Source organism: Equus caballus, chromosome 2, assembly GCF_041296265.1.
Source record: "Equus caballus isolate H_3958 breed thoroughbred chromosome 2, TB-T2T, whole genome shotgun sequence".
NCBI lineage: Eukaryota > Metazoa > Chordata > Mammalia > Perissodactyla > Equidae > Equus > Equus caballus.
The window spans coordinates 105,713,600-105,741,398 of record NC_091685.1 but is presented as its reverse complement, the minus strand read 5'-3'; the positions used below and the strand labels follow the sequence as shown (position 1 = coordinate 105,741,398).

The 27,799-nt window shown below is 37.3% G+C and overlaps 1 pseudogene; it reads right to left on the bottom strand.

Annotated features, from left to right (window-relative positions):
* Positions 1-24,974: 24,974 nt before the first annotated feature.
* Positions 24,975-25,164, bottom strand: LOC100630770 (cytochrome c oxidase subunit 7C, mitochondrial pseudogene; annotated as a pseudogene).
* Between the last annotated feature and the right edge of the window lie 2,635 nt (positions 25,165-27,799).

The window sequence follows — 27,799 nt, the reverse complement described above, 5'->3', positions numbered from 1 at the left end:
CCTCTGGTTGTCATTATACCATATATCTCATACTTTGAGGCTGTGCTTTCCCTTTTTCCAAGTACTTAAATAAAGCAAATGTTCACTTTGTGCTAATTCTGTAACAGATATGGAGTTGAATGTTTTATTTACATTATTTTATTCAGTCCTCAAAAGCCCAATGTGGAAGTATTGTTATTCTCATTTTACAAATGCAGAAACCATAAATAAGGGAAATTAGGCAAATTTGTCGAGCGTACATAGTTAAAGCAGCAACAAAACCAGGCTTAGAATCAAGTCTGTCTGTCTCAAAATCTTATTCTCATAAACAATATATTCTGTGATGTCATTTTAGAATTTTAGTATTTTATTTTAAAGCCTCAGGGTAGGGATTTTGACATCCTAATTATATTCCCAATCTTTTCCCCCAGGTTTGTGATGGTGTGTTTTGTTTGTTTTTGGCTATGAGACTTTCCTTCTTTTTTTGAATACATGCCTTTTAAAATTCCAGGTTCATTGTGTTGATCTATCTATAGCTACATTGGTTTATTTTGATAATTCCCTGTGTTCCTTTATTTAGATTGTATTTTCAGGATGCGTTTTAAAAACAGCTCATTCACTTGAGCCACACATCTAAACTTTGAGAATTGAAATCCTTTGTAAATGAGTTTAGATCATCAAAGCAAATATATCCTCAGCTGAGCCAGTCCCCACTGGTCCACTCTGTGTTTTCATCAATAGGACGCTGCATGCGAGTGGAGGCCATTCTAAAGGCAACAAGGAAGCAATGCAGGACCAGTGACCAATCGCCTCAAAGACTGGACCACATATACTGTGGTCGCATACAGTGTCTCACACATCTATACACACCCATCACTCAAAATCACCTATTTAAATGTACTGATTAAACTAGCATCTGTGAGAGTGACACTAGTGTAGTGAATGATAATTACCTGGCTAATTCTGATCCCTGATAGTGTTAGCTAGGAGAGAACTGTTTGCAGAGGGTGACAGATTGTGCTTTATTTTTCAAATTAGAATTTTGAATTGGTAGTTACCAGATTATTACTGAGACCTCATTTCTAGACTTTTCTAGCCATATTGCCTAGGCAGAATTTAGGTTCCCTGGGAATCTAACCATTAAAAAAGTTGTTTTGTAAATTTAAAAAACACATAAATTTGCCACATTTTAGAAGATAGCATGACTCTCAAAATAATTTTTCTTTTATGTTAAAATTTTCTAATGGGAAAAGAATACAATTTTGCAAACATAATCAATAGATAGATTAACTTGCTATTCTTATTTCTTTGTTTATATTTAAAGGTAGAGTTTTTGACTTCTCTCCATAAATGGATTCAGTAGTTAGTAATTGGACATAAATGTAGAATTTTCCAATTTTTCCCCTATTGTCCTCACGATAAGTCTTCGAGAAACCCATGTATCTAGAGGTAGCTTTTTCAAGCACTGAAAGATGTATAGCACTTTAATTCCTTTATGTCCAAGTATCCACTCTCTCTAGAAAATGTGACTTAAGAAATAGGAATAAGGAGCCTGCCCGGTGGCGCAGTGGTTAAGTGCACATGTTCTGCTTCAGCGGCCCGGGGTTGGCCAGTTCGGATCCTGGGTGCAGACATGGCACCACTTGGCACGCCATGGTGTGGTAGGCATCCCACATGAAAAGTAGAGGAAGATGGGCACGGATGTTAGCTTAGGGCCACTCTTCCTCAGCAAAGAAAGATGAGGATTGGCAGTAGATGTTAGCTCAGGGCTAATCTTCCTCCAAAAAAAAAAAAAAAGATATAAAAATAAGATTGAAGTGAAGCTCCTGCCTAGGACATCACTTGAGCATCTGACTCTGAGCTGTGAAAAAAGCATAGTGAGACTACATACCTCACACGGTTTGGTGAGGAGTATATGAGAACTCCTTACAGGTGATAAAACTATAAAGACATTAGTTATCTAAAATTTGGCCTTGGATTCTGAGCACACCTGATTGCCACTCTGGTCCCATGAACACTGTGCTGTGTCTTTCTCACAGCCCACATGCAGTTTCTGCAAATCCCTTGCTTTGAGGTAATTCAGCTGAGAGCATTGTCTTCCCAGTCAGGTATGGAAAGTCATCCACAAAGGAGCTCCTAGTTGAAAGAGTGTGTCTCCTATGTAAATCAGCACATCTTGTTCATTAACACAGCTCGGGATAATCAGGCCACAGAGCCAAGAGTGTGTTGGAAGAGGTCCAGAATGTTCCAAATCCAGAGAGATGGAAGCAGATTGGGATATGTCTGGAAACCAGAGTCTGCCTACTAAGTACTACCTGCTTTCCCCGCAGTTGCTGATTAGCAAAAAAATAGACACTGCCTCCCCAGTGCCCCCTTCAAAGAACTCTGAGATTAATTCAGACAGAATCATCTCCCTTGGCTTTATATAGATCATAGCTACATTCTCGAATAACCAATGCTGCATGCAATTTATTTTCTCTTACCCTCTGTTCTTCTGAATGACACCACTTGGCAGGAGGTTTTGCCACTTTCAGAAGGTTCAGGGCCTGAGTGGGTAGCAGGCTGCCTCAGTGGAGATTTATCATGTAGAATAATTCATTGAGCCATATGTTCCAATGAATATACACAGAATGTTGTAAATACATCCACTGAATTTCTCATTTGCTACCAGAGGGAATCCATCTTTCACATTTTCCAGCAGAGCACTTGACTGCAGATGTTAGAAAATATTTTGCTTTAAGTTTTGTTCTGACTGTTCCCTCTGGTATGATTTACCTGGTTTTTATTTTCTGCTAAAGTCTAAGCTCTGTGTGACTATTTCATTTAGAAATGCCATAAGCACCCTTGGGTATTCTCAGGCTGATTATTTCCACCAGAATAATCTCTCCTGGCATTTGCCTACCGTAACGAAGTGACAGTGTCGCATACACCACCTGTTTAGGCACTTGTTCCCATGCGATACAGGAAATGATTTGATTATAACCCTGAATTCAAGCAGCATAACAAGATGTTCTTCTAATTGTTAGAGGTCTTTGATACAGATTCGGTCTTGCTCAGACAGTCCAGCCCATGTGCCCTTCTGTTTTCATCTTCCAGGCCAAGCCTGTGATTCTTCCCTCTGGCCTTAACATCAATTGCTTTTGCTGTATCTCAACTCAGTGTCAACTGAGATCAAACTCAGGGTCTAAATTTTGATTAGTGACCAGGAGGAGAGGGAGTCAGTAACTGAGTATGGGTACTTTTAAACGAGTTTGTCCTAGATAGAATTGGGAATTTTGGAGGCAAGCATGATAAAACATAGTCTGGGGCTGGGAAGAAATAGAGTTAAGAAGGAAGTAGGAAGGACCAAGGAATAGTTGTGTCTGCTTCTATTTTGTAGGGGGTCCTGAAGATAGTTTGTGTGCCACTGAAGACTGTTTCCTTCTGCCTTTGCCATATGTGTTTATACTTAGTTGCCAAAGCATGAATTTGGATGTCAAGACTATTTTGAGACCTTAAAAATGAAGAACCATCCTTGTTACTTGATTGTCTCCCTGGTACAAGTTATTCTAATCTCCTCCACTTCTTCAACCTACTTCATCCGTCAAATGCTGCTCCATTTTCCACTCAGGTAAGAGGAGGATAAATGGAGAAAGACAAAGTAGAATGAAAAATAGGAGGGTAAACTATTACTGAATACCATGGAGAAAATAAGTCAGTTATCTTTTTTTAAATTTTTATTGTGGAACCTCAGAGATCTCTTAAAACCTATTGACCTTCAAATACCAAGAACTACCAATACTTTGGAGGAGATTGGATTCATTTCTAAATGTAGAGAAGGGCAACAGTGCAGGTGGAGTGTAAACTGGTTGTGGCTGGAAAGATAGCTACTTACATGTGAAACATAATTTAAGTATTTGATTATTCATACCTCATTTCAATCTGTAAGCATGTAGGGAAAACTAAATAACAGAATTAGGAACTAAATCTCTCTCAAGTATGTATCAGTTATAATTTTCTAATATAGTTAATAAAATGTGCCTTTTAATTTTTCACTCTCCCTGCTTCCTTCAATTGTCTAATAAAGGAGCATTCCCTCCCATTCATATGTCCCCTGCAGTGATCTGTTAATAACCCAGGCAAAAGAATGCTTGCCATTGGTTTACTACAATTGTGTGAAAGAAGCTAGTGACAGCAGACACAGCTGCTACCAAAAAAGACAGTTTGTTGGCAGTCTGACAGCTGTTGACTGTTTGAGTGTTTAAGTACCAAGGCCATGAATGCCCTGAAGTAATCCTATAGAAATACTGGAAGCTCTCCAAGTTTAAGACACCAACGATGTGACTGTCATCCTGGCAAGTGCCTTCTTTTATCAAATGTAGCTTTATCTTATCAAGTTAATGTCATTTCTGAGGCAGAAAACAGCAACAAAAAAGAATGTGCCTTCCAGAAAGCCAAATTCAAAATGGAACCTGACTCTCTGGTACCACGATTGTCTATAGAGTTAAGTTGCAATTAATGATCCAAGATCAGGAACCTGGAATTCATTTCTAAAATCCTGCTACTGCTATCATTTAAACCAGATGTAAGTGTGCTTTCATCTCCATCTCAAAAATGCCCAGGGCTCAGCATAGTAAAATCAAATAAAAAAACATTGTAAAACTTGCTTTATCTTAGAATTTCACAAATCGTCAGTACAGAAATGTTAGATTATTAAATAAGAAATTCAAGTTAAGAGGAAAATAGGAAAAGATGAGATTCTGCTTTAAAATTTGACAGCTAAAATTAGGGAATTTATAGATATGTCTATAGCTCTTTCTATACTTATATGGAGTAATGGGAACCAATATATGTGCATTTCTACCTTGTGAGTCTGGTTTACCAATCTCTCGTCGCTAGGTTATGGCTGCTAGAATAACATCTTTGTCCTGATTCTGCACCATCCTTTAGTTTCTTGCTTTATCTCAAGCTGAATCAGGCTTTTTCATGTTGTGCTGGTCTCTTGCTTGTAGAACAGAGTGCTACACTAATTGAAAAGAATTTTTAGTTTATTTGCATGCAATTGGTTAATGTTCGGTCTCTAGGACACATCAACTTCCATTGCACCAGCTATTTCTGTGTCTATTTGTTACTACACATAATTGCACGACGCTAGAGAGACAGTTCTTTATGTGCTCTTCAAAATGCATGTAAATGCCTCCAGAAAAAAATGTTTACTGCAGCTGCAATGGGAGGAATTTTTTTTTTCAGGCTCCATGATGTTAGGAGAAAATAAGAATAACTTCTGATTAGATTTCTACCTGGAAGTCTTTACTTCATTACTCAAAAGATTTGCCTCTATGATTGTTTCCCACAATCAAACATCACACTACCTCTCCTTGTAAGACCTGGAGGTGAGAGATTTTCTTGTTGTATCTTCAGGATTTTGATGCATAATTTACTCCCTGTTGCATGTGAGTTACATGGAGTACTTCCTCAAGCATTATTGGGTAGGTTGGTAGCTCTTGGGAGCCAGTTTCTGAAGCATTAATAGGATTTAAAGAGGTTGAAGTATTAAAAAGAAGAATTATAAGCACATAAAATCTTTCCAGTAAAAGGTCATAGGAGGTGAGTGTGGGAGATGATTGTTAAGCGAGCAATCCATAGTGGCTGAAGTATATGTACTTGACGGGGTTGGAAAGAGAAAGGGATGGGATGCTGGATGGGCTTGTAATGAGAAGGGCCTGATTCTGGACTTCATTCGGTAGGTTGAGGATCCATTCAGAGCTATGCTGAGAAGATTCATTTGGTAATGATGTAAACAATGGATGTGAATGAGGAAGGGACTCCAGCCTATCCCGGCTCCCAGAGAAGGAGCCATCAGTGAGAGGTTTCGGTAAATTCTGTGAGAGATAGTAGGTGTCTAAGGTAGGATGGGATACTAGAGATAGAAAGTAGGGGATAAATATAAGGAAATAAGGAGATCGCATTTAAAAAGTTTACCATTTACCCCTATTCATAATTTCCAGCATCAGTGATGGAAAATTTAAATATAAACCTGAAATTTTCCGTTTATGTTATTGTGGTGGAGTCAGCCCCCCAAATGGACAAGAGAACACTGTGAAGATTCAAGGACAGAGAGAAATAAATTTGCTTTTAAAATGCATTGTATTTGAAGTTCCCAGGAAAACATCTAGATGGAAATGTCAGGCAGGCAGCTGGAAATGTTTGTCCAGGGCTTGGGGGAGAGAACAGAGTTGGAGGTATAGATTTGGAAATGGACAATGTGGGAGTGAATAGGATTTTCAGGGAGACAAACAATACTGCTGCACATATGGGCTATTCGTTGGCTTCGATGATCACTTAAAGGGCGTGTTTAGGTCACCTTGGTTGGCCAATGCCTCAATGAGTGAGGCATCAGTAGGTAAGCACATGAAGAGCGTGGCAAAGAGGAAGGGAACATACAGCCATCTTTTACTGGTGGAATGAAATATGTTGGTAAAAAGAACTCACCCAATTATTAAATAGTAGTATCCACAGTTTCCTGGCATTTCATTTTGTGTGTCTGCTGGCTCGCTTGTGTTTGTATTGTATTTGGTTTTGAGATGAGGAGGATTCTGCTTGAGCTGTTATTTAAAAAATTCTTCAGGTTCCACGTGAAGCCTGTGGTTCTACACAAACTCCACAAAATGCTTATTTTCGATGATTACGTTCATCTGGATTATATTTAACTGCCATACTTGCTGAATTAAGAAATTTTGGTAGTGCAAACTGAATTGCAACACAGAGCTCATATTTTAGAAAACTTTGAAATTTTTTCCTATGAGGATAGATAAAATTTGGAAGTTACAAAGATAACAAATAGATGATGGAGTATTCGGTAACTGCCTAATATTCACTCTGATCATTTAAATCCCTCAAATTGTTGAAAAGCATGAGGTGTGTTAGAACAGAAACCTTCAGGTATTCAGGAATTAATGTGTTCTTCAAAAATGATGCTAGTTTTCTTCAGCTTTATTGACGTATAACTTTATAAAATTGTATATATTTAAAGTGTGCAATGTGGTGCTTGCTATATATATATATATCTATATATATATCTATATATATATATATATATGTTGTGAAATGATAACCACAATCAGGTTAACTAACACATCCATCACCTCACATAGTTACCATTCCTTTTTTTGTGTGTGTGGTGAGAACACTTAAGATCTACTCTCTTAGCAAATTTCTAGTATACAATACAATATTATTAACGATAGTCACCATGCTGCTATTAGATCCCTGGAACTTATTCATCTTATAACTGAAGGCTTGTACCCTTTGACCAACATCTCCCCATCCCCCCAGCCCCCAGCCTCTGGTAATGACCATTCTACTCTCTGTTTCTATGAGTTTGACGTTTTTTCAAATCAATCTGTTTTCCTTTTTTTGCAGGAGAAGGTTTGCCCTAAGCTAACACCTGTTGCCAATCTTCCTTCTTTTTTCTTCCTTTCCCCACCCCAAAGTCCCAGTACATAGCTTTGGATAGTTGTAAGTTCTTCTGGTTCTTCTACATGAGCTGCCATCACAGCATGGCTACTGACAGACGAGTGGTGTTGCTCCGCACCTGGGAACCAACCTGGGCTGCTGAAGCAGAGTGAGCCAAACTTTAACCACTGGACCATCAGGGTTGGCTCTTGCCTTTATTTTTAGATTCCACATATAAGTGAAATCATATAGTATTTGTCTTTCTCTGACATCACTTAGCATAATATCCTCTAGGTCTATCCATGTTGTGGCAAATGGCAAGATTTCATTCTTTTTTATGACTGAGTAATATTCCATTGTGTGTGTGTATGTGTTTGTGTGTATCTCGCATACTTTTTATCCATTTATCTATCAACAGACAGTTTGGTTATTTTCATAGCTTGGCTATTGTGAATAATACTGCAATGAACATGGCAGTGGAGATAACTCTTTGAGATCTTAATTTCATTTCCTTTGGATATATACCGAGAAGTGGGATTGCTGGATCATATGATAGTCCTATTTTTAATTTTTTGAGAAACCTACTGTTTTCCATAGTGTCTATACCAGTTTACATTCCCACCAACAGTGCACAAAGTTTCCCTTTTCTCCATCTTCTTGCCAGCACTTGTTATTTCTTGTCTTTTTGATAAAAGCCATCCTAACAGGTGTTAGGTGATAATGATTTGTTATTTTTAATTGTAAGGGCTTGTTGAGGCTTGATTTAAGGGGATGAATCTAATAGTACATGTTTTCTCGTTTCATGAGAGACAGATCTGTGCAAGACACAATTTTTTAAAATAACTGACTTTGCAGAGCTACTCAGTGTAAAAGCAAAATTCTGTCTAAACTTTTCCAGCTAAATAGCAGGCATTAAATACAGCCAGATTGGCATTTCCGTATTTAGCCACTAAACTAAATTGAGATGTAAAGCTTCATAAAATGTTAAAAACAAAACAAAACAAAATAAACAAACAAAAAAACCTTCCTTACTCTGAAACTTTATCTGCATCATTTTTGACGTGTTTTAAAAGTTCCCAACCTTTGGGAAATTAGTGCTCTAGCTCATTTTCTCCCCTAAGCAAGTGCCTTTCAGATAAACATTTGTGTTAAAAACCAAACACAAAGTTGATGTATACCACTCTTAAATAAGAGTGCAGAGTTTCGCTTCTGCAGTCCCTCTGTTGCATGTCTGTTCTTGTCTGTTGGCACATGCTTAGCAACCAATTATATTTAGGTGGTAGTTGAATGTAACATCCTCAAGGAAAGTTTTGATTGCTACTAAGAGGAAGGAATGGTAATTGTGTAAGTGATGATCTCTTCAGAACTAAAGTTACATACAAAGCGTATTAGGGGTAGTGAAATGCTGATGCTAACCACTTATGTTAGTAGTATCATGCCTCCTGGCCTGGTTGGTTCACACTACATCCTTCTTCTCAGCCTTTCATTCTAAGCTATGGTGTAAATGGAAGGTTGCTTTTAAAAACCACAATTCCATGCTTTTATAGCACAATACCATGCTTTCCACCCGTGAAGCGATCTGTGAAAATACACAAAGATTATTATCAAGGGGCGTCACAAATAGGCTCTTGCAAGAAAAGCTCTATTATAAGCAGGATTACTACTTAAGTCAGGAAAGCTCACTAAATACTGGGACTATTTGGACTTCTATTTTTCCAATATAACTAGACACTTTCAAATGTTATAAAAATAACAATTATTCAGAGATAGTAAGAATAGTATCATTAATCCAAATATTCTATAATGTGATAATTTTAGTTTTATTGCTACATTTTTAATCTGGACTGTTGTGTCATATATCCGAACGCATAGATAAAATGGTCATCACAAATTATCAAATGTCTATATTATCAAATGTCTATATTTTCGTTCTTTATTATCTTTTGTAAGGGAGAAAAAACCTTATTTACATCTTCAGAAATCATTCAGGATTCAATATAATGAATACAGATTTTTACAATATTTAATGGAAAACTTTTCCGTTTTCTGCATTCTTATTTGAAAGAGACTAAGTAGAAGATACAATATTACACATTAGGAGCTTTGCTAATATGTAATACTCGTGCTGCATTGTTGACTTGCCGATATTTAAAACAATGCTATGCTCAACCACTTTTGAATTACTAATGTTTATAGTAAAGTATAAAAGACAAGAATTTACCATCTTATAATGCAGTACTATTAATTTTTCAAGTTCTTTCTCATATTAATAGCACCAAGGTTAATCCTGAAATAAATTGATTCTCAACCTTTCAATAATTTGAATTAACCAGCATAATCTGTAGGATTTGTGACAAAAAGTTTATCCTGCATATTTTCTGACTTGCTGTTTAAATTTAAGACTTTGGCTTCTGCCTTAGTTTGGGTCCCCAGAAAGTAGAGCCTGAGACATGAAGCAGAACCTAGCATGCAGGTAGTTTACTCAGGAAATGACCCCAGGGAGCAGGAGGGAGGGGCAGGAAGAGTGAAACAGGGAAGGGGAAAAACGCAAGGACTGTTATAGGCTTGGCCACAACAAGGATCGATATTGCTCTAAAACCACAGGACTTTCTGAGGGGCTTATGTATGTCATGTAACTCTGAACTTTTGTCCAGGAAATAAAAGGGGAAAGTGTTTATCTATTGGGTCCCATTCCCCGTTAGTCAAGGGTGAGTTCATGGACAGAGGGTAATTCTCTTGCATTTCTGGATTGGACATGTGTGAGTACCAGTGGGTTCCCATGGGTCTTCCTGAGCCTTGGCATCAAAAGAGGCCTGGAGCAGGAAACAAGAGGTGGATGGTGCATCCGGAGGGTGCTGTCAGGTTGCACTGGCAGGGAACCTGTAGAAGCCTGCTCAGAAATGACCTCTAAGACAGAGGCTGGACTATGAGGTAAAGTCAGTAGGACTGAAGTGGTGCGTAAGAGGTAGTCAGTGTGTACAAGAGATGTTCGATAACAGCTGTTTAGATCCTGTAGCTGCTATTGTGACTTCATAACCTGCCTGAGTTGCATACATAGAGATCTAGTGAAGATGTACATGTGAACCATTTTATCATATTCTCATATTCTCTCTGTCGCCTCTTCCCTAAAGGTGGGTAATTTCACTCCTGACTCTCCTCTTTTGTTTACGGCACTGGCCTAGTTATTAATCTGAGTGTCATCGTGGTCCTTCTCTTCTCCTCTAGCTCCCATTTGCATCTATTCACCAAGTATTGAAGATTTAAAGTGCAAAATATTATCCAAATCTATCCTATCCTGGCTATTTCTGTTAATATGGCTCTCATTAGTGGCTGATTGTTTGGGGAATCTTTCTCCTTTGTTTATGATGGTCTTGGGCAATTAACCTTATAAAGTCATTTATACTCTCTTAGCAAGCCTCAACAATTCACTGTGATTAGTGGGGAAAGTAAAACCTGTTAGAGAGATTTAATTGAATAATATGATTATTAGAATATGAAGCAATCTGTTGGGTTATGGGGAACCAGCAGGTTTGGAGAAGGGGAATGAAAGAAAGGATATGGACGTTGATTCCTACCACAGTATTTCAAAGATTTGCAAAGGTATATACTTCACGTTCATTTCCTCCAATGAAACCAGGGACCATGTATTTCCTGTATGTGAAGTTTTGACTTCAATGTATTGATTACAAAGATTCAAACGGTAGACAAATAACTTTTGAGGACTAAGATATTTAGAGCATATGAAGAGATCAACATGAAAATTGTGGTATTTACCAATTGCATTTTAAGTAAATCAGATGGAAATATGTAAAACATTCTTAAGAAAAATTCTGCATCTATTATTGGGGATAAGAAAAGCGTCCATTTTATAGGGCTATTCTGAGTATTAAATAATTAAGTGAGTTAACACATGCAAAGTACTTAGAACAGTACGTAGTACATATTCAATAAATGTTTATTATTTTTTTCCTATCTTAGCTAAATATTTAAGATTTTCCCATTTTATTCCATTGGTCAAGAACATAAATATTTGAAAGCTAACCACACAAATCTTGAAAATATCTTCCTCTTTTCCCTTCAAATATGTAACCTGTCTAAAGTAGTCCTTTGCTTTGTGTATGTTGTGTGTGTGTGTATGTTCATGTGTGTGTGTGTATGTGTGGTGGTGGGTGCTTACAGAAATATTTACTGTTTAATTTAAAAAACTATAGAGGAATTGTCCTACTTTTTGTATTTCAGAACCTAAAATTATTAGCTATAGCAAGTGCTCAATCCACTGTGGTCACTCTAATAATCAAATTATGAAACAAGAGCCTTAACTGGGGGCATAGACATTCTTTTTTTCCTCTATATCTTTTTAAAATTGGAATATTGTACACCTAAGTTGTGAGAAATTCTCTTTGTATTTTCTAATTTGTTGATATAATTATTTTCTGATTAAACATAATGCAGATTGAAATAGCATTAGACCAATTCCAAAACAGCCTCATTAACACTTTGTAGAATAAGTTTTGTAGTAGTTGCAATGGAAAGAAGGAACTATCCAACTCATTGCCTGAGCAGTTGTTTTCTTGAGAAGACCAAGAACCTACCTGCCCACCAGGGCATGGCTGAAGCCATCTATTCTCTTGAAGGTGAGTTGCTTTCAATGTCCTCTGGCTGGAAGCCTCAGAGGGAGAGGAGTCCTAAGCACACCGGTGGCTCAGTACCACTTCTGCGGTCTTTTCATTGGCACGGGAACCTAATACAATGGAGATGTCAATCATTGCACGTCTTGGTCCAAAAAGCTTCCCTTGAAAATCAGATAACAGCAAATGCTTCAGTCTAGCAGGCTTTTTACTTACCAGCAAACTGCAAAGGGGGATCACCAAGGGTTTTGTAAATGAAAAACCTCATGCTCTTAATGCATCCAGGCAGGGGATAATTCTGAAGCAGACTTTAGCAGAACCATATGAAACATCACAAAAGATTGTCAGATGCCACACAGGTAGCTGTGGGGAACATAATGTGTCTCTCACCACTGACTGTACCACCTCCTGTCTGTTCATTCAACACATGAGCCCAAACAAATACATTCGTGCTTCTCTAAGAGAAAGAGGTTTCTATTTCCTTCTTTTCCAATTTATACAATATCAGTAAAAAGTGAGTAATTACTAGCAGAAAAATAGGAAATAAAATTGTTATTAGTACATTTCTGATAATGACATTAATTTAAAGACTTTCAATAATGATTTGGAGCAGTTCAGGGCAGTGTGCCTTCACAGTGTTGCCCTGGGAGTCCCCACATTGGTCCCATTACTGTTAACAGGATTCGTGAGTGTTATTCTATACAAAGTATTTTGACAATTTACCCCACAGAGCCTTGCATGTTGTGGAAACAGGAGGTTATTGGTAAAACATAATCTGGAAGTGAAAGTTAATATGAAGAAATCCATATTTTGATAGGGGAGCAACTTGGGAGCAAAATGATATTCTGGGCTGCAGAAATGTGGATGATCAAATGCATCTGTGATCTCAAATATCTTGGGCTTGCTCATTATCAGACAATATTTGATATTGCCCACTAGAGTGAGGTTCAAGTCCCATAGAAGAAAAAACAAGCAAAGGATAGCATAGCATGCTGTAATAGAGTAAGAACTAGATGTTTGCTAGTCTGATTAAGATTTGAGGTTGAGTTATAACCAAAATGAATTTTTAATAAAAATCCATTAGAAACAAAAAAAGTAAAACAAAAAAAATGAGGCAAAAGAAAAACATTTCAAATTTCAATTTTAGGTTATTTTAGATTTCTCATAAGATACTTGAAGCTTTAACTATGATTTAAAATCAGTTCTAACTGTATTATTTACTGTTTCAATGTTTAATTTCAAAGCACTTTTATTCAAGTGTTGAACTCTTCCTGCTTGTAAATTATTAAATGTTCTCTTTGTAATACTTTCTTTTCTATGTCAAGGCCCATACGTCTCCCAAATTAATGGGTTATTTTTGATAAAAATAATCTGTACTGGATCCCCCCTCAAATTTATGTTTACCAGGAACTTGAATCTGACCTTATTTGGAAATAGTGTCTTTGCAGTTCTAATCAAATTAAGATGAGGCTATACTGGATTAGGATGGATCCTAAATCCAGTATGACTGGTGTCCTTCTAAGAAGAGGAAACTTTGGACACAGAAATACAGACACACAAGGAGGAGACAGCCATATGAAGATAGAGGCAGATCAGAGAAATGTATATGCAAGGCAAGTGGCACTAACGATTGCTGGAGATCACTGGAAGCTAGGAGGGAGGCATAGAGCAAATCCTGTCTCAGAGCCTCCCCAAAGGAGCTACCCTGCCTACGCTTGATTTTAGACTTCTGGCCTCCAGAACTGTGAAGGAATAAATTTGTGTTGTTTTAAGCCAACCAGTTTGTGGCACTTGGTTATGGCAGTCCTAGGAAACTAATGCATAATTGTAGTTTGCACCTGTGGGTGAAGTTTGTGCTTTCCATCTTTTTCTTCTTATTTAAAAATTTCAGTCTAAATTGTGACTGTGAACATGCTCTGCTTTGGTCCTTTGAGTTGGATTTCCAATATAATTCCTACTCTGAAAGTTGGAAAAGAAGTCAAGGCCTCTTCCTCAAGGACCATGGAAGAGTAGAGAGTGAAACACACATCTTAAGTTAAGCCAGAGGCTGAGAAGAAAGATTCAAAGAGACGTGTGAACCACAGAGCCTTGGAATCAGGCTTTGAAGAGAAGAGATTCTTTTGTGCAGCCACCACATGCCCTGGTCCTGCTGCCTGGGAACTTCCTCTGTTCCTCAGTCTTCAACGCTAAGCTTGTGTAATCACCATTTTACCATCTGAGACCAAAGGATCCTTTTTATTTTTTACCTTTTAGTTCATGTAACAAATACAGAAGTAACAATAAAGCAATAGTGAAAACAACTTTGTGAAATTTTAATAACTATTAAACAGGGCAAACCCAAATTTTTATTGCCTATTTTCTAGCTTTTGAATGTATATAAGCCTGAAATGAATACTGCCCTCTGATGAAACTAATGCTTATCAATTGTCACACATGTACCTGGAACACATCTATCTTGTAAATACTCATTTCAGATTTCAAATATACCTCTCATAGATCCTAGCTTGTCGTTATATTTTGTTCTTCTTCTTGCACTGTATCATCAAAATGTGTTACTTGAAGAAACTTTTGAAATTTGACACTGTATAATTTTGCTGAAGATGGCCATGTTCTTTGTTCCCTAATTGTAAAACATTTCATGTTTAGATTTATGAACACAAATTACAGTGATAAACCCATTTTTCCCATTTTCCATCATTTCGTTTCCTCCAGTTACTTTTGTATACACATATGTCTTCAGCATTTGTCCACTCATGAACCATAAGATCAAAAAAGATAAAAGGATATTGTCTCATGTTCTTTTAGCAAAATGAGATGGTCGAAGTTCTTGTTCCAAAATATTACACAATTAAGTCTTTTCTGTTAAATGAGTGAATAATGAGTAAATGAGTAAGTGGATAAGAAGACTATATTTATATCTCCTTTGTCCTTAAAAAATATTGCTCACTCATTGGTCTTGAATTTGAGAAAATTTATATAGGATATCGTCATCTGAAGACTCATACTCTGAGATGTCACTTATACCATCAGTTTCACCATCATCATTCTAGTCTAGAGCTACTGTTTGTCACTTTACATTCATCTTCTGATTCATCTAATAAATGTGAATCATCTTCTGTCAATTTTCTCTTCTTACCAGTATAAGCAGAAAGTAAAATTTCTGCATTCTCAAATGAGTTCAGGGAAAGCTAAAAGCAGACAACAAAGATTGTGTCTCCAGTATTCTTTTATCTTTTCTTAAAAGATAATAAGCAATACTTTGGTCAACTCAATATGAAAACTGAAGGATGATGAAATAGTGATGATTTGCTTTGCTATTGCATCATCCTTGTAGATGATTCCATCATTTTTCTGTTTTCTTATTATTTTAATCTTTCTTAGTATTGTTGAGAATCATCGATGATAATTGATGAAACAATTCTCAGAATGATGAAATAGAAAACTGTTTCAAGATAAGAGAACATCTTAGATTTATAAAGATGTTGAATGGGCCCATATTCTAATTGTGAGATAGAAGGATTTTATTCCATTAAAAAAAGTAAATTTTCTTTTTGTCCTCTGCAAGACTTTTAATAAAGAATGAAATAATAAATGTTATGGAATATCAATCCTTACAAATAGTTAGAATTTCTCATGGGAAAAAAAACCTCAAAAACTGAAATTGGGTCCAATGGGCCCTCATGCTACTCATGCTATACCAAGGGTTAAGGGAATGAAGAGAAGAGGTCACTAGATACATATTTTAACAGATGACAAAATAGGGGTTAAAACTGTTTTCCTCAAGAATATTGCCTTAGATGTTCCAGACAAAAACAAAAGGATTCTCCCTGATATGTTCTCATACCCTCATGTACTTCTCCTTAGTAGCACCAATTATAATTAATTTGGATGATTAATTATTTGGCTAATGGTTATGTACTCCATCTGTCTATAAACTGTACGAGGGCAGGAAATTTCTCATGGGTTCATGCTGCTATTCGCAACTACCCAGCACAGATCCTGGCTTATACACATTACCCAGGAAATACCGATTAGTGAATGAAGGGAAAACTCTAAAGGCCATTTTGTTTACCTGGCTAAATAACAGTTCATATGGTCTGTCTATGTTTGTCATCTTCAGTAAAAGGAACCTTATTTCTCTTCAAGATAATCCTTTGCATTTCAGAGAGCTCAGACTGTTATGAAGTTAGGCTGCATAGCTCTGAAGTTCTGGAGCCAGACTACTGGGCTTAAATCCTGTATATGCCCCTCACTAGTGTGACTTCGGGCAAGCTGTGTAACCTTTGTATGCCTCAGACTCCTCAACTTTAAATTAGAAATAATATTAGCACCTTCTTTTAGGATCATTGCAAGGATTAAATGACTTATTATATAGTACTTACAACAGGGTCTGACCCTTAGTAGGCATTATATAAGCATTTTCTTCTATTATTATTATTGTCATCAAGTTTTTTATTTTATTGACCTGAAATCTGACCACCCAGTATTTCTGCTCTTTGATTCTTATTCTTTCCTACAGCCTCCTCAAACCAGTATCTCTCACACGACAGCCATCCTACTACATGAAGTTGCCTATTTCTTCTCTCCCTTAAGCCGAATATCCTCATTGCTTCAGTGTTCCTCAGAATATTAATGTTTGCTCTCACCTCATTGCTCTGGTCACCTGGGCCTGAGTGCTGGGCTATGACATGTCTGCTTCCTTCTCGCAGGCCGGTGTCTGGCACTGAATGCAGTACTCCAGGAGCAGTCTAACCAGCCTAGAATGGGGCCATTCCCTCCTTTGACCCAAACATTTTTTGTCCATCACCGAAACTTGGGATAGCATCATCTATTTTTGCAGATACAGCTCAATGTTGAATTTTACTAAAGGTATACTTTTTTTCTCTTACATGGCTGCTAAGATGTATATATTCCACATTCTAAGTTCCCATAGTTTTTATTCTAAATAGGTTATTTTACATCTAATGATAAAAATTATGTATGTTTAGTGCTTAAAATTTAAATGTTTTTCACATGGATTATCTTTTTAAATATCAAAACAAACTCTGTGGTAGAAATTACTGTAATTTCTATTTATAGATGAGGGAACTGGGATAAGGAAAGATCCTGTAACTTCCCCAGAATAACATAACCAAGCAGTGACAGAAGTGTCACTATTAACAAAAAAACCTTATTTTTTTACCCTATAACTTATTATTTTTCTATAAATAATTATTATTGCGATTCACATGATTAGATTTGGCCTTTGGCTAGATTTGCTATCCTTTCCAGCTTTATCTCATCAACTTGCTGTCAATGTCCTCATCTTGCATGTTATTGAAGTGTTGAACTAACTATGCCAGGGTCAGTGAGTATTGTCTGGTGGGCATCCTTTTAAACACCTCCTTCTAAAGGGGCACGTGCCCATTGTTTCCTAGCGTTTGTGATGGCCATTGAAGAAGCCCACCTAAATATCCCCCGTTGCTCCATCCTGCCCACAGGAATATTGTGTGCAGCTTTTAATATCTATTGAAATCCAGAAATGCTATGTCTTAAGAATTTCTCTGACCTTTGAGAGTGGCAAGCTTGCCAAAAACTAAAAAAAAAAAAAAAAAATCAATGTCCATTCTTACTAAATCTGAGCCAACTTCTTATAATTAAATGTTACATTTTTTAACCCTCAAAAATATTTTTAACAGCCATCTCAAGAATCATTTCTAGGGGTCGGCCCCGTGGCGGAGTGGTTAAGTTCACGTGCTCTGCTTCCACGGCCCAGGGTTTTGCCAGTTCAGATTCTGGGTGCAGACATGGCACTGCTCATCAGGCCATGCTGAGGCAGCATCCCACATGCCACAACTAGCTGGACCCACAACTGAAAATACACAACGATGTACCGGGGAGCTTTGGGGAGAAAAAGGAAAAATAAAATCTTAAGAAAAGAAAATTCATTTCTAGTATTAACCTTAACCTTGTCAGCTTATAATGTGTAAATCTTCACTTTTCTTCACTTTTTTTTCACAGTCTGAACTAATTTTGTCCATCTGTAGTCTTCTAGCTTTCCCCCCATTCTCTATTCAAATTTTTAAGAGTTTCATGTGAATAAACCCTAAATATCCTGCCAAGAAATCATCCAAGCCAGAAGCTATGGACTCATTTAGGTCTTTGACTTAAAGTCCCTTTGACAAGGCTTTGTGAAAATGATTTCCACCCTGCGATTACTCTGTCTGCTAGCGGAGTGAGGAATATAAGACAAGGTGAACGGTTCTTTAACAAACAATTGAGTGCCTAACTTGTGTTCAGGATTATCTTTATTTGGACAAATAAGACTTAGCTCTTGATCTCTAGGAGTTCCCAATCTATGGAAGAATAGTCTACTATTTGTCTAGTACTTTGTATTGTACCAAACAATTTAGCGTACATTTCCTCAATTAATTCTGCTCTCTCTGCCATCTCTTCTTCTCCTCCTCCTCATATTCTCATTTCCTTACTTTGGCATTACTGCTTCTTTTTATTTTTTCACACTTAGAACCAACTTCAATTGTCCTTTTTTTGGTCCTTAGAATTTTCCTTAAGCATAAGCTCATTTGTTATAGTCTATATTAGTTTTTTAGTGCTACCGTAACAAATTACCACAACTTTGTGACTTAAAATAACACAAGTTTATTATCTTGCAGCTCTCTAGTTTAGAAGTCCAACACCGGCTTCAAGCGCCTTGGATCTAGGGGTAGCAGGCCTGCGTTCCTTTTTGGAGGATCTAGCAGAGAATTCTTGTCTTTTCCAGTTTCCTAAGCCTGGGGCATTTTTTGGCATTTTCTCTTACTCCATCTTCAAAGCCAACAATGGTAGACTGAGTGCTAGTCGCACCACGTCTGGTCGACCTTTCATCTGTAGTCACATATCACTGTGACCACAGCAGGGAAAGGTTCTCCGCCTCCAACAATCTGTGGGATTAGATGGGGTCCACCTTGATCATCCAGGATAATTTCCCCTCTCACTGTAATCACATCTGCAAAGTTGCTTTTGCCATGTAAGGTTAACTAGCGGGTCTGCCTTCCTGTCTTGCTGCGCCTTCCTTCCTTTTGTATATTTTATAAATGTCTGATCACATTGAGGAAGCACAACTTGTGAAGGGAGGTTCCGTGGTTTATTAAGGCACCCCCAGCTTTTCTTCATAATTGAGCTAACATGTTCTTACTTAATTGAAATCTTGTTTTTGAGTCTCTTGAACTTTTTTGAAATATCTTTTCATGTAGCATTTCAGGCTATTGTCCTAATATTTTTCAAACTATCTGTAGTCTTGCTTTCAGAATTCTCAGAAATTTGTAGTGATAATATTTCTCCTCTTTCCTGCACCTAAAGACAGTCATCCTCGAAAAATGAATTCTCATGGATTCACTCAGATTGTGCTTAAATTAATTAGGACTGTACCATTGCATTTATACATGCTTTTCTGAGTAGATATGTGGAGTGGTAACATATGCAGTGGTAACAAATGTGTGTAGTATGGAGATATGTTTGGCTCTTTCTTTTTGCATTTGGTGAAAGCTTGTAAATAGACATTAGACCCCGTGGCCAGATTTCTAACACTTCTTATATTGGCCTCAATTAGTTGTTGGTTTATTAAAAAAGTTATGCTACAGGCTTCTTTGTCTCTGTGCACCCAAAATGTTATGTTCACCCTTTTTGTGCATATGCCATTAAATTCAATGTCCCCAAATGTTATGTGTACATTATTATTTTTTTAACATACATCATTAAATCCTGTATCTCAAAGACATTTCTCTCCGGAGTCCATTTCTGTCTTACCCATCCCTCTATTCTCATTTCCTATACTGCCATGTCATATACCTTAAATTAGCTAGTATCTTTTTATATATTCACATCACATTTTTGCAAGGTAGATAAAAGAAATTGCTCTCAAGTGATGGGATTTTTACTTGCTGTGTTTCAGCTTAAAACATACTTTTCCCCCACAAAAACTAGTTTTATAAACATTTGCGAAGCTGGCTGCATAAAGGAAATTGCTGACACAACTTAACTGCATCTATAATCGTGCAAATGATATGACTGCATGGGGAGAGCGAAGAAGATAGAAGCAAAAATTGGGCTATATTTTTGAGTTCAGTCTCAGTATGAAAAAGGAGACCAATCCCATTTAGTTATAATTTGAAGTATTTGGAATATTTCTACTTTGTAGACACTTGGCCAGAGGGCTCCAAATAGAGATTTGTGTCTTATGGACCAAATGGAGCTACGTGTTATATGCCAGTAGATTAAGAGTCTCTACTGACTTGGGAAGAGACAGAACATGCTGTGATCTGGGAAAATTCACCTAACCTTCAGATGTTTTCTTTCTTTCTTTCTTTTTTTTTTACTATAGAAGGAATATTATAGTGCCTTTGTGGTGCCAGAGGGCTCGTTATAATGTCTGCAAATTGTATATATTTTTGAACTATTGTATTAAACTATTATATCTGCTCTTATCAGATCTCTTTCTTCTGTTTTTGGCGTAAAATCTATGGGCATGAACAGTTTCTGCAGCTCCAAGTATTTATCTCTATTCTTGCAATTTCCTTAAGTTAGGATCTTAGTTCTTTTGAGTAGCTGTTTAAATCAGATCATTTTGCTTACTAAGTTACCGCTCGAGTGCACCATATTCCTGTCTTTCCCATCAGTATGTATGGAAAGCTTTGTGTTTTGTTGCATCTGTAGTCCAGATTAGACAGAACACTGATCTAACCCCAGTCTTGTCTGTTTCCACTTACCGTACCCCTGTGTGACTTTGAACAAGTCGTTTTACCACTTCTGAGCCTTAGTTTTTAGGTCTCCAAAGTAATGAGATAAAACCCACTTATCCCTGACCTAATCTAAACACCAAGACCAATATGCTGAGTTTCTAAGATTCTGGTAATACTAGTATAACTAACACTTACTGAATATGTAGTTGTGTGCCAGGCACTCTTCTAAGTACTTTACCTGTATGAACGCCTTTAGCCTTTGTAAAAACTGTAAGATGGATATTGTAACTTTTTTTATTTCATAGGTGAGGGAAACAAGGCACAGAAAGGTTAAGGAACTAGTGGTAGGTCACACAGCTTGGAAATGGCAGAGCTGGGATTTGAATGATGTGGCAGAGCTGAGCTCACTTGGTTAATGACTGTCATAGGATCTCTTTTTTGATAGATGGGAAGTCTTCCTGTTGGAGCCAGCCTGGGACAAATCATGAAGTAGACCATGTTACTTCTACTCCAGAGGACATCTCCCTTCATCCTCCAAGTTTCTCAAGTGCCTCTTGCTGCTCCCTCCCATCCAGAGCTTGCCACCCTGAAACGTCTCCTTGTGCAGATGCGTCCACTTCCTATGTCCCCCTCGAGTACTCTATTTCTCTGGGATTCTGCTTTATGTTGAAAAACTGATAAGCAGATTTAAAGCAAGGACAAAACATGTTTAATGTGGAGAGACATTTTGGAAAAAAACTATTTTTCTTTGAATCTAAAATTTGAATGTGTGAGTGGCTACCTATGTGATTAAGCATACGGCTGACCCACTTCTGGGTACTGTTGACACATACCTGTAAATTACAATTTTTTTCATGTCCTTTTCTGCCGTCTGGTAAACCCAGAAATGGATGCCATATGTCTGCCTCTTTTAAAACATCCTGAGTTTTTTCAGAGTGTTTTAAATTTCATGTGGATCTTTGGTGCTGCATTATATGTCCCTTGAAAACAGAAGAGTGTGTTTTTAAAAATTCATTTCTTAGAGTGGTAATTAGAAGTAAAGCCAAAAAATTAAGACATTTCAATTTGAAGTGACAATATCTTTGTAAAAAGCCAAGAAGGACGTTTTTATTAAAGTTGTTTTACAGAACTAAGACCTAAGCGGGGTTATAATGTTGTTGTTCTTTTTAATTTTGACACACTTTTAGTCCTTGAGCCTTGCTAATTGCAAGCTCACTGAAACACAGCATTAATTTTTAAAATCTTGCGAAAGTGTTTGATGTACACCATTCTTGTTTTGCCAAGTTCGTGGCTAGGTAATCCTTTAGAGACAATTTTGAAGTCTTCAGACAAGCCTATTTTGAGATCATGGATAAACAATTTATTTGTGTGTGATTGTAACGTCCACACTGTTTTCTGTTCCTGTGCTTTATTTTCTTTATTTTTTTCCAGAGGATTACAGCAGATGCTGAAGACTTTGTGAGAAAGGTCACATTCTCTTCTCTCTATCGCCATTAGGAAAAATGCCACTGAAAAGCTGTTATACTCTATTTAGATAGTTGCATTTGTAAACTTGAAAATCGAGTTTACTTTGGGACAGTTATGGATGAAGTAATGGCATTCCTTAAACTGTGATGAGTAAAAGCTCTTGATCCACAGGAGAAATAAAAACTGAAGTGCTTCTTTAGTACCTTGTGCTCAACTTCAATCTTGACCCTGTTCACACCACTCACGTTGCTCATCTCCTTGTCTCTTCCTCTGTTATGCCGGAAGCTCCTCAAGGCAGGCATTGTGTTTACAATGGGAGTATCTAACATTCTAAGCGCAGAACCTAGGACAGCACAAAGTACTCATTCACTGTGCTTTGGATGAGTGAATGAACAAATGAATGCATTTTGGCCATTCCAGTTAGTAAGTCATATTTATTTTTCTAGCAAACCACGGTTACCGCACTATCGGTGGGCAGTGCAAGATACATTCACTATCTCTGTGTGTGTGTGTGTGTAGAAGTAAAGTAAAAAGTAATTTTTAAGAAATTGGAAAATGAAGTCATGATTTTATGTATACTAGTGAAAGCCTTGTTTAGTGGTTTTTTTTTAATGACTTTTGAGTATTTTTAGCAATTAGAGAAAGATCAGTCTTTGAGGACCTGCTGTGTCCTTGGGAGGTATAGCTAAAAGGAACCCTCATACACTGTTGGTGGGAATGCAAACTGGTACAGCCACTATGGAAAACAGTATGGAGATTTCTCAAAAAGTTAAAAATAGAAATACCCTATGACCCAGCCATCCCACTACTGGGTATCTATCCTAAGAACCTGATATCAGAAATCTCAAGAGTCCGTTGCACCCCTATGTTCATCGCAGCATTATTTACAATAGCCAAGACGTGGAACCAGCCTACATGCCCAGAAACTGATGATTGGATAAAGAAGATGTGGTATATATACACAATGGAATACTACTCAGCCATAAAAAAAGACAAAATTGGCCCATTCACAACAACGTGGATGGACCTCGAGGGTATTATGTTAAGCGAAATAAGCCAGTCAGAGAAAGACGAACTCTATATGACTCCACTCATAGGTGGAATTTAGTATATTGATAAGGAGATCTGATCGGTGGTTACCAGGGAAAAGGGGGGGTGGGGGGAGGGCACAGAGGAGGAAGTGGTGTACCCACAACATGACTAACAAAAATGTACAACTGAAATCTCACAAGGTTGTAATCTATTATAACATTAATAAAAAAAAAAATCAACACCAATTAACTCTAAAGATGTGGTTCCAGTGGTTTTGTTGTAGTACAGATGCTCAGGAAGAAAGGCATTGTCAATCGGCTAAGAGGCTGATACCTCACTACCACATCTACATCTTGAAATTTCCATGTCTTTGATTTAGCCTAACTTAGTCGAAGTGGACCACGCCTAACTCAGTCATCTTGGTTGAACTTTATGCTTCCTAACTGCAAGTCATTTGTTACAAAGGGAAGGAGCAGTTTAGGTAGTGTTTTGTTTTTTTTTCGTTTTTATTTTTTCCAGAGAAGAGGCGTTAAACATTCCCATGCCATAGACTTACTTACAAACATACCTCGTAGGCTGACTTCAAGAGTTTGATCTATTTTTCAGAGATTGCACCTTTTAAAATGCTTCTCTTCAATAGTAGTCATTTGACAGGCTTGAGGTGATATCTCATTGTGGTTTTTGATTTTCATTTCCCTAATAATTAGTGATGTCGAACATCTTTTCATGTGCCTATTGGCCATCTGTATATGTTTTTTTGAAAAATATCTGTTCAGATCATCTATTGACTTTTCAGTTGGGTTATTTTTTTGTTGTTGTTGAGTTGTATGAGTTCTTTATATATTTTGGATATTAATTCCTTATTGGATATATGATTTGCAAATATCTTCTCCCAGTTAGTAGATTGTCTTTTTGTTTTGTTGATGGTTTCTTTTGCCATGCAGAAGCTTTTTAGTTTGATGTAAAAAGACAAGAAATAAGTGTTGGAGAAGACGTGGAGAAAAGGGAACCCTCATACACTGCTGGTGGGAATGTAAACTGGTACAGCCATTATAGAGAACAGTATTGAGATCCCTCAAAAAAATTAAAAATAAAACTACTATATGATCCAGCTATTCCACTTATGGGTATTTATCCAAAGAACATGAAACACTTACTAGAAAATATATATGCACCCTATGTTCATTGCAGCATTATTCACAATAGCCAAGTCTTAGAAACAACCCAAGTTCCCATCAATGGATGAATAAATAAAAAAGATGTGGTATACACACACACACACACACACACACACACACACACAATGGAATACTACTCAGCCATAAAAAAGATGAAATCTTGCCATTTGTGACAACATGGATGGACCTTAAGGGTATTACACTAAGCAAAATAAGTCAGACAGAGAAAGCCAAATATCATATGATTTCACTCATATGTGGAAGATAAAACAACAACAACAAACATGCACATAGACACATAGAATAGATTAGTGGTTATCAAAGGGTAAGAGGGGTTGGGGCAGGGAGAAAGGAGTAAAGGGGCACATGTGTATGGTGACGGATGGCAACTAGACTTTTGGTGGTGAACATGATGTAATCTATAGACAAGCTGAAATATAATGATGTACATGTGAAATTTATATAGTGTTGTAAACCAGGGTTACCTCAATTAAAAAAAATGTTCTTCATATCTATTTCATGGATGAATGAAAATGTCTTTATTTCTTAAACAGTTGGTGTCTTACTCTAAAGAAAGGTGCAGAAAATCCAGATCTGAAGTACAAAGTCATCATAATTAGTAATACCACTTTTTTCTATTAGAAATGGCAAATTCTTCCCTGGGCTCTCCTCATAGTGCCTTCTATGGACCACAGAGGTTGTGAACCTCTGGACACTCTGTCCTAACATAGCGCTGTTGGAAGCTCTTGGAAAGACACAGAGACCAAGGGCAGAAGAAATGGTACCATGCCCAGTCTTCCTTGTTTTCATAGTTTTGTTCCCCTGTGTGCAGAACATGTTCAATTTATTTTATAAATTTTTATTTTATTTTATTTTATCTTTTAATAGAGAGAATCCTTGCTAGTATTACAAATTCCACATGACTGACGGCTGTTGTGGAAGATGGCATGGCATGATGAGTAACGGGAAACCTAATACATCATATTGACAATTCTCCAACAATTTCCTGGTGTTTTAAATAGTATGTATCATCCTTAAAACTTAGCTTGTAATTGTATTTAGTTTTGATAGTTGTCTTTCTCCACTCCTAAACAATGACCCCTTTGAAGGCAGAGTCCTCTTCATCTCTGTCTCACTAGTATTTATCGCAGTGCCCAACACAGTGCCTGATTGATTGAAAGGATGCCTGAGGTAAGATAAGACAAGGATACAGTTCCTATTGACAAACTGCTGAAAACTGAACTTAGCTTTTATCTAACACAGTTATCTCCGATCATCCGATTATGGGTGCCGATTGGTATGCAGGGCTGGCAATGATTGAGGCTGCACTTTGTGATACAATTTAGATCCTTTCAGCTCACTTTAAGGTGAGGTCTACAAAAATCAAGGAGTTCTTAGCTTGGGATAGTTCAGACAAGTTATTGATCATTGACAAATAATTCTTGGTTACTTCCATGGAAATGTAATTCAGTTTAAGTTTTGCCAAGTAACTTGGCATGTGCTAGTCTTCTTTCATCTTAATTAATGTTATAGTAAATTCCAGCCCATAGATCATAGCTTCAAGTCTACTTGCTTTCATGCAAGTAAATTCTGTAAGTACTGTGTTAGCCCAATCCATATAAAATAGCCACTGACCACTAATGAAATTACAACAGAGATAGCTCAACCATTTATCATCTAATGATGTTTTTAATAGATATCATGATCTTGCTTAATTTTTGGTAAAGGACAACCTGGATCTCATGCATTTCTTTCTGAGAAAAAATAGTCATGAAGAAGTGGATCTGGGAGGGCTTCTACGTTTAAAATTTTCATAGGAATGACCCCAAATCAGGGCATTGGAATGTAATTCTGTATGAGCTGATTATTTATCTCTGGTTTCTCAGCATCACTCCCGTCATACTTTTCTGTCTGTACTAGCGTGGCTCAGCTCTTGAATCTACATTTTCCAGGCTCCCTTGCCAGCTGACTTGCTGCTATGTTCTATCAGTACAGGATATTGTTGGAAAACCAGAAGGCTAGAGATTGGGAAAACTTCCTGCTTTGGGCTTCATTCACACTGCAGTTATTGGCAGTCCCCGGAATTTTCTGGGAGTCTGTAGCAGAGAAAAAGGTGTGGTGATTCTGGACTCCAGTAGCCTGGATATAAAAAGCACCTTTCCAGCAGTTCCTACCCAGGTCCAAGCGGCACATATTTGACAGCTCTGGAACTGACTGAAACACCCTCTCCAAAGGGAGGTAGCAGGTGCAGGCTAGTGGGTTCCAGCCTCAATGTGCTAGCAGGCCCTGATTTCCCCTGGCCTCCTTTTTTCTCTTCCAATCCTTCTTTTATAACTGATTCCCTACATTAACTTCTCTCCATTTGATGTGTCTGAAGTGAATTATGTTTTCTTGTGAAAACACTGTTCTTTTAGATTCTATTCATTGAATAAAAAATTACCAATGTGTACAAACACATGTGTAGAAACACGGCTAAATTTGTGTTTGCTTTTTAGAATGAATTCCCAAAACATGCTGTCTGTCTGTATTGTTAAAGCACAGCCCAGATGCACTCGTAGTGTTTCCTGGTTCTCTCAATGATAATACCTAACTTTTTTGATTGGATTGTGAGCTTTTAGGGGATGAGAACCATACTTTATTTCTATATTCCCAGAAATTAACTTAGTGGCACAGTGACAGTCTTTCCTCTTTCTAACCCCTTCTCAGACTATAGCCAGTGCTGTGTCTAAAGAGTACATCTCCTCTTTACTCCTTAAATCATCAGTGTCTCCTCATCGCCCTTAGGGTAAAATCCAAGCTCTTTAGTGTGGAGTGCTTGAATGTTTAAATTTTGATCATTGTTTGCTTTTCTAACTTCATCTCTTGCCTCTTGATCAGACTCTTCAGCTTTTTTGTTCCACCTGGACTCAAGAAATTGCAGTTCTGCCAAAGTTTCACACTGCATCTCACTTCTGGGCATTGTCATATAGATGAGCTCTTAAATCTGAACACTTTCTTCTCTCGTTTCATCCCTATCTTCTAATGTATTTTTTCTATGTATGCTTCAGTTTTCAGCTTTTTAATCATTGTTTTTTCTTCATACTTTCCCAAGTCCTCCAGTCTGGCTTAGAAACCTTTATAAATACTCCCAATGCATTCTTCCCTGCCTTTATCATAGTATTTAACATACTGTGTTGCAATTGTCTGCCTAATTACATCACAGCTGGTTCAATAGGACTTATTTTATGTGGGGATATCAGCCAGATTTCTAAAGCTGAAGAAAATAGGTACACCTGCATTCCAAGATGCCAGAAATCTGTTTCTAAGCTTATAATGCTTTCTAAATTTTCCTATAATCCTCACCATCATCCCTGCTAACCCCTAA